Source organism: Miscanthus floridulus, chromosome 11, assembly GCF_019320115.1.
Source record: "Miscanthus floridulus cultivar M001 chromosome 11, ASM1932011v1, whole genome shotgun sequence".
Classification (NCBI taxonomy): Eukaryota; Viridiplantae; Streptophyta; class Magnoliopsida; order Poales; family Poaceae; genus Miscanthus; species Miscanthus floridulus.
Genome location: NC_089590.1, coordinates 25,919,903 through 25,926,876, shown reverse-complemented (window position 1 = coordinate 25,926,876; position 6,974 = coordinate 25,919,903).

Below are 6,974 nucleotides of genomic sequence, written 5' to 3'. Positions count from 1 at the left end.
CCTATCTTGCGTCAAGATAAGCACTACGTCCAAACGTACCGAAATGAGCTTCCACTTGAGCCTCGTCACCTAGTGGTACCATCGGGTGTGACCAAAATGATTTTTGAGCCTATGGTACGTCTAGTGCATACCATGTACCTATCTTGCACCGACACTAACACTATCTCCAAACGGAAAGAAGTGACATTGCACATGACCCACGTCACCTAGGAGTTCCATTGGATGCATCCAAAATGATTTCCTATCCTATGGTACGTTCGACGCAAACCATGCACCCATCTTGCGTCAAGATTAGCACTATGTCCAAATGTACCAAAATGAGCTTCCACTTGAGCCTTGTCACCTAGTGGTACCATCTTGTGCGACCAAAACGATTTCAGAGCCTATGATATGTCTAGTGCAAACCATGCACCTATCTTGCACCGACGCTAACACTACCTCCAAACGGAAAGAAGAAAGATTCCACATGACCCACATCACCAAGGAGGTCCACTGGGTGCATCAAAAATGATTTCCTAGCCTATGGTATGTTCGACGCAAACCGTGCACCTATCTTGCGTCAAGATTAGCACTATGTCCAAACATACCGAAATGAGCTTCCACTTGAGCCTCATCACCTAGTGGTACCATCATGTGCGACCAAAATGATTTTAGAGCCTATGGTATGTCTAGTGCAAACCATGCACCTATCTTGCACCGACGCTAACACTACCTCCAAATGGAAAGAAGAAAGATTCCACATGACCCACATCACCAAGGAGGTCCACTGGGTGCATCAAAAATGATTTCCAGGCCTATGGTACGTTTGACGCAAACCGTGCACTTATCTTGCGTCAAGATTAGCACTATCTCAAAACGGACCGAAATGAGCTTCCACTTGAGCCTCGTCACCTAGTGGTACCATCGGTTGCGTCCAAAACAATCTCAAAGCCTATGGTACGTCTAGCACAAACCATGCACATAGCTTGCACCGACAGTAACATTGTCTCCAAACGGAAAGAAGTGAGATTCGACATAACCCACATCACCTAGGAGTTCCATTTGGTGCATCCAAAATGATTTCCTATCCTATGGTACGTTCAATGCAAACCGTAAACCTATCTTGCGTCAACACTAGCACTATGTCCAAACATACCGAAATGAGCTTCCACTTGAGCCTTGTCACCTAGTGGTACCATCGGGTGTGACCAAAATGATTTTTGGGCCTATGGTATGTCTACTGCAAACCATGCACCTATCTTGCACCGACGCTAACACTACCTCCAAATGAAAAGAAGAGAGATTCCACAAGATCCATGTCACCAAGGAGCTCCATCGGGTGCATGCAAAATGATTTTCCGAGCCTATGTTACGTTCGACGCAAACTGTGCACCTATCTTGCATCAAGATTAGCACTGTCTCTAAACGGAAAGAAGTGACATTCCACATGACCCACGTTCCCTAGGAGTTCCATTGGGTGCATACAAAATGATTTCCTATCCTATGGTACGTTCGACACAAACCGTGCACCTATCTTGCGTCAAGTTTAGCACTATGTCCAAACGTACCGAAATGAGCTTCCACTTGAGCCTCGTCACCTAGTGGTACCATCGGGTGCGACCGAAATGATTTTTGAGCCTATGGTACGTCTAGTGCAAACCATGCACCTATCTTGCGCCGACGCTAACACTACCTCCAAATGAAAAGAAGAGAGATTCCACATGATCCACGTCACCAAGGAGCTCCATTGGGTGCATGCAAAATGATTTTCTGAGCCTATGTTATGTTCGACGCAAACCGTGCACCTATCTTGCGTCAAGATTAGCACTATCTCCAAACGTACCGAAATGAGCTTCCACTTGAGCCTCGTCACCTAGTGGTACCATCGGGTGCGACCAAAACGATTTCTGAGCCTATGGTACGTCTAGTGGAAACCGTGCACCTATCTTGCATCGACGCTAACACTACCTCCAAACGGAAAGAAGAAAGATTCCACATGACCCACATCACCAAGGAGGTCCATTGGGTGCATCAAAAATGACTTCCTAGCCTATGGTACGTTCAATGCAAACCGTGCACCCATCTTATGTCAAGATTAGCACTATGTCCAAACATACCGAAATGAGCTTCCACTTGAGCCTCGTCACCTAGTGGTACCATCGAGTGCGACCAAAACGATTTTTCAGCCTATGGTACGTCTAGTGCAAACCATGCACCTATCTTGCACCGACGCTAACACTACCTCCAAACGAAAAGAAGAGAGATTCCACATGATCCACATCACCAAGGAGCTCCATCGGGTGCATGCAAAATGATTTTCCGAGCCTATGTTACGTTCGACGCAAACTGTGCACCTATCTTGCATCAAGATTAGCACTGTCTCCAAATGTACCAAAATGAGCTTTCACTTGAGCCTCATCACCTAGTGGTACCATCGGGTGCGACCAAAATGATTTCTAAGCCTATGGTACGTCTAGTGCAAACCATGCACCTATCTTGCACCGACGCTAACACTACCTCCAAACGGAAAGAAGAAAGATTCCACATGACCCACATCTCCAAGGTGGTCCATTGGGTGCATCAAAAATGATTTCCTAGCCTTTGGTACGTTCGATGCAAACCTTGCACCTATCTTGCGTCAAGATTAGCACTATGTCCAAACGTACTGAAATGAGCTTCCACTTGAGCCTCGTCACCTAGTGGTACCATCGGGTGCGACCAAAATGATTTTTGAGCCTATGGTACATCTAGTGCAAACTATGCACCTATCTTGCACCGATGCTAACACTACCTCCAAACAAAAAGAAGAGAGATTCCACATGACCCACGTCACCAAGGAGCTCCGTTGGGTGCATGCAAATTGATTTCCGAGCCTATGTTACGCGCGACGCAAACCGTGCACCTATCTTGCGTCAAGATTAGCACTATCTCTAAACAGAAAGAAGTGACATTCCACATGACCCATGTCCCCTAGGAGTTCCATTGGGTGCATCCAAAATGATTTCCTATCCTATGGTACATTCGACGCAAACCGTGCACCTATCTTGCGTCAAGATTAGCACTATCTCCAAATGTACCAAAATGAGCTTTTACTTGAGCCTCGTCACCTAGTGGTACCATCGGGTGCGACCAAAACAATTTCTGAGCCTATGGTATGTCTACTGCAAACCATGCACCAATCTTGCACCGACACTAACACTACCTCCAAATGGAAAGAAGAAAGATTCCACATGACCCACATCACCAAGGAGGTCCATTGGGTGCATCAAAAATGATTTCCTAGCCTATGGTACATTTGACGCAAACTGTGCACTTATCTTGCGTCAAGATTAGCACTATCTCTAAACGGACAGAAACGAGCTTCCACTTGAGCCTCATCACCAAGTGGTACCATCGGTTGCGTCCAAAATGATCTCAGAGCCTATGGTACGTCTAGCGCAAACCATGCACCTAGCTTGCACCGACACTAACACTGTCTCCAAACGGAAAGAAGTGAGATTCGACATAACCCACATCACCTAGGAGTTCCATTAGGTGCATCAAAAATGATTTCCTAGCCTATGGTACGTTCAACGCAAACCGTGCACCTATCTTGCGTCAAGATAAGCACTACGTCCAAACGTACCGAAATGAGCTTCCACTTGAGCCTCGTCACCTAGTGGTACCATCGGGTGTGACCAAAATGATTTTTGAGCCTATGGTACGTCTAGTGCATACCATGTACCTATCTTGCACCGACACTAACACTATCTCCAAACGGAAAGAAGTGACATTGCACATGACCCACGTCACCTAGGAGTTCCATTGGATGCATCCAAAATGATTTCCTATCCTATGGTACGTTCGACGCAAACCATGCACCCATCTTGCGTCAAGATTAGCACTATGTCCAAACGTACCAAAATGAGCTTCCACTTGAGCCTTGTCACCTAGTGGTACCATCATGTGCGACCAAAACGATTTCAGAGCCTATGATATGTCTAGTGCAAACCATGCACCTATCTTGCACCGACGCTAACACTACCTCCAAACGGAAAGAAGAAAGATTCCACATGACCCACATCACCAAGGAGGTCCACTGGGTGCATCAAAAATGATTTCCTAGCCTATGGTATGTTCGACGCAAACCGTGCACCTATCTTGCGTCAAGATTAGCACTATGTCCAAACGTACCGAAATGAGCTTCCACTTGAGCCTCATCACCTAGTGGTACCATCATGTGCGACCAAAATGATTTTAGAGCCTATGGTATGTCTAGTGCAAACCATGCACCTATCTTGCACCGACGCTAACACTACCTCCAAATGGAAAGAAGAAAGATTCCACATGACCCACATCACCAAGGAGGTCCACTGGGTGCATCAAAAATGATTTCCAGGCCTATGGTACGTTTGACGCAAACCGTGCACTTATCTTGCGTCAAGATTAGCACTATCTCAAAACGGACCGAAATGAGCTTCCACTTGAGCCTCGTCACCTAGTGGTACCATCGGTTGCGTCCAAAACAATCTCAAAGCCTATGGTACGTCTAGCACAAACCATGCACATAGCTTGCACCGACAGTAACATTGTCTCCAAACGGAAAGAAGTGAGATTCGACATAACCCACATCACCTAGGAGTTCCATTTGGTGCATCCAAAATGATTTCCTATCCTATGGTACGTTCAATGCAAACCGTAAACCTATCTTGCGTCAACACTAGCACTATGTCCAAACATACCGAAATGAGCTTCCACTTGAGCCTTGTCACCTAGTGGTACCATCGGGTGTGACCAAAATGATTTTTGGGCCTATGGTATGTCTACTGCAAACCATGCACCTATCTTGCACCGACGCTAACACTACCTCCAAATGAAAAGAAGAGAGATTCCACAAGATCCATGTCACCAAGGAGCTCCATCGGGTGCATGCAAAATGATTTTCCGAGCCTATGTTACGTTCGACGCAAACTGTGCACCTATCTTGCATCAAGATTAGCACTGTCTCTAAACGGAAAGAAGTGACATTCCACATGACCCACGTTCCCTAGGAGTTCCATTGGGTGCATACAAAATGATTTCCTATCCTATGGTACGTTCGACACAAACCGTGCACCTATCTTGCGTCAAGTTTAGCACTATGTCCAAACGTACCGAAATGAGCTTCCACTTGAGCCTCGTCACCTAGTGGTACCATCGGGTGCGACCGAAATGATTTTTGAGCCTATGGTACGTCTAGTGCAAACCATGCACCTATCTTGCGCCGACGCTAACACTACCTCCAAATGAAAAGAAGAGAGATTCCACATGATCCACGTCACCAAGGAGCTCCATTGGGTGCATGCAAAATGATTTTCTGAGCCTATGTTATGTTCGACGCAAACCGTGCACCTATCTTGCGTCAAGATTAGCACTATCTCCAAACGTACCGAAATGAGCTTCCACTTGAGCCTCGTCACCTAGTGGTACCATCGGGTGCGACCAAAACGATTTCTGAGCCTATGGTACGTCTAGTGGAAACCGTGCACCTATCTTGCATCGACGCTAACACTACCTCCAAACGGAAAGAAGAAAGATTCCACATGACCCACATCACCAAGGAGGTCCATTGGGTGCATCAAAAATGACTTCCTAGCCTATGGTACGTTCAATGCAAACCGTGCACCCATCTTATGTCAAGATTAGCACTATGTCCAAACATACCGAAATGAGCTTCCACTTGAGCCTCGTCACCTAGTGGTACCATCGAGTGCGACCAAAACGATTTTTGAGCCTATGGTACGTCTAGTGCAAACCATGCACCTATCTTGCACCGACGCTAACACTACCTCCAAACGAAAAGAAGAGAGATTCCACATGACCCACGTCACCAAGGAGCTCCATCGGGTGCATGCAAAATGATTTTTTGAGCCTATGTTATGTTCGACGCAAACCATGCACCTATCTTGCATCAAGATTAGCACTATCTCCAAACATACCGAAATGAGCTTCCACTTGAGCCCCGTCACCTAGTGGTACCATCGGGTGCGACCGAAACGATTTTTGAGCCTATGGTACGTCTATTGCAAACCATGCACCTATCTTGCACCGACGCTAACACTACCTCCAAATGAAAAGAAGAGAGATTCCACATGATCCACGTCACCAAGGAGCTCCATCGGGTGCATGCAAAATGATTTTCCGAGCCTATGTTATGTTCGACGCAAACCGAGCACCTATCTTGCATCAAGATTAGCACTATCTCCAAACGTATTAAAATGAGCTTCCACTTGAGCCTCGTCACCTAGTGGTACCATCGGGTGCGACCAAAATGATTTCTGAGCCTATGGTACGTCTAGTGGAAACCGTGCACCTATCTTGCACCGACGCTAACACTACCGCCAAATGAAAAGAAGAGAGATTCCACATGATCCACGTCACCAAGGAGCTCCATCGGGTGCATGCAAAATGATTTTCCGAGCCTATGTTACGTTCGACGCAAACCGTACACCTATCTTGCATCAAGATTAGCACTATCTCCAAATGTACCAAAATGAGCTTTCACTTGTGCCTCGTCACCTAGTGGTACCATCGGGTGCGACCAAAATGATTTCTTAGCCTATGGTACGTCTAGTGCAAACCATGCACCTATCTTGCACCGACGCTAACACTAGCTCCAAACGGAAAGCAGAAAGATTCCACATGACCCACATCACCAAGGTGGTCCATTGGGTGCATCAAAAATGATTTCCTAGCCTATGGTACGTTCGACGCAAACCGTGCACCTATCTTGCTTCAAGATTAGCACTATCTCCAAACGTACCAAAATGAGCTTCCACTTGAGCCTCGTCACCTAGTGGTACCATCGGGTGCGACCAAAATGATTTCTGAGCCTATGGAACGTCTAGTGGAAACCGTGCACCTATATTGCACCGATGCTAACACTACCTCCAAACGGAAAGAAGAAAGATTCCACATGACCCACATCACCAAGGAGGTCCATTGGGTGCATCAAAAATGACTTCCTAGCCTATGGT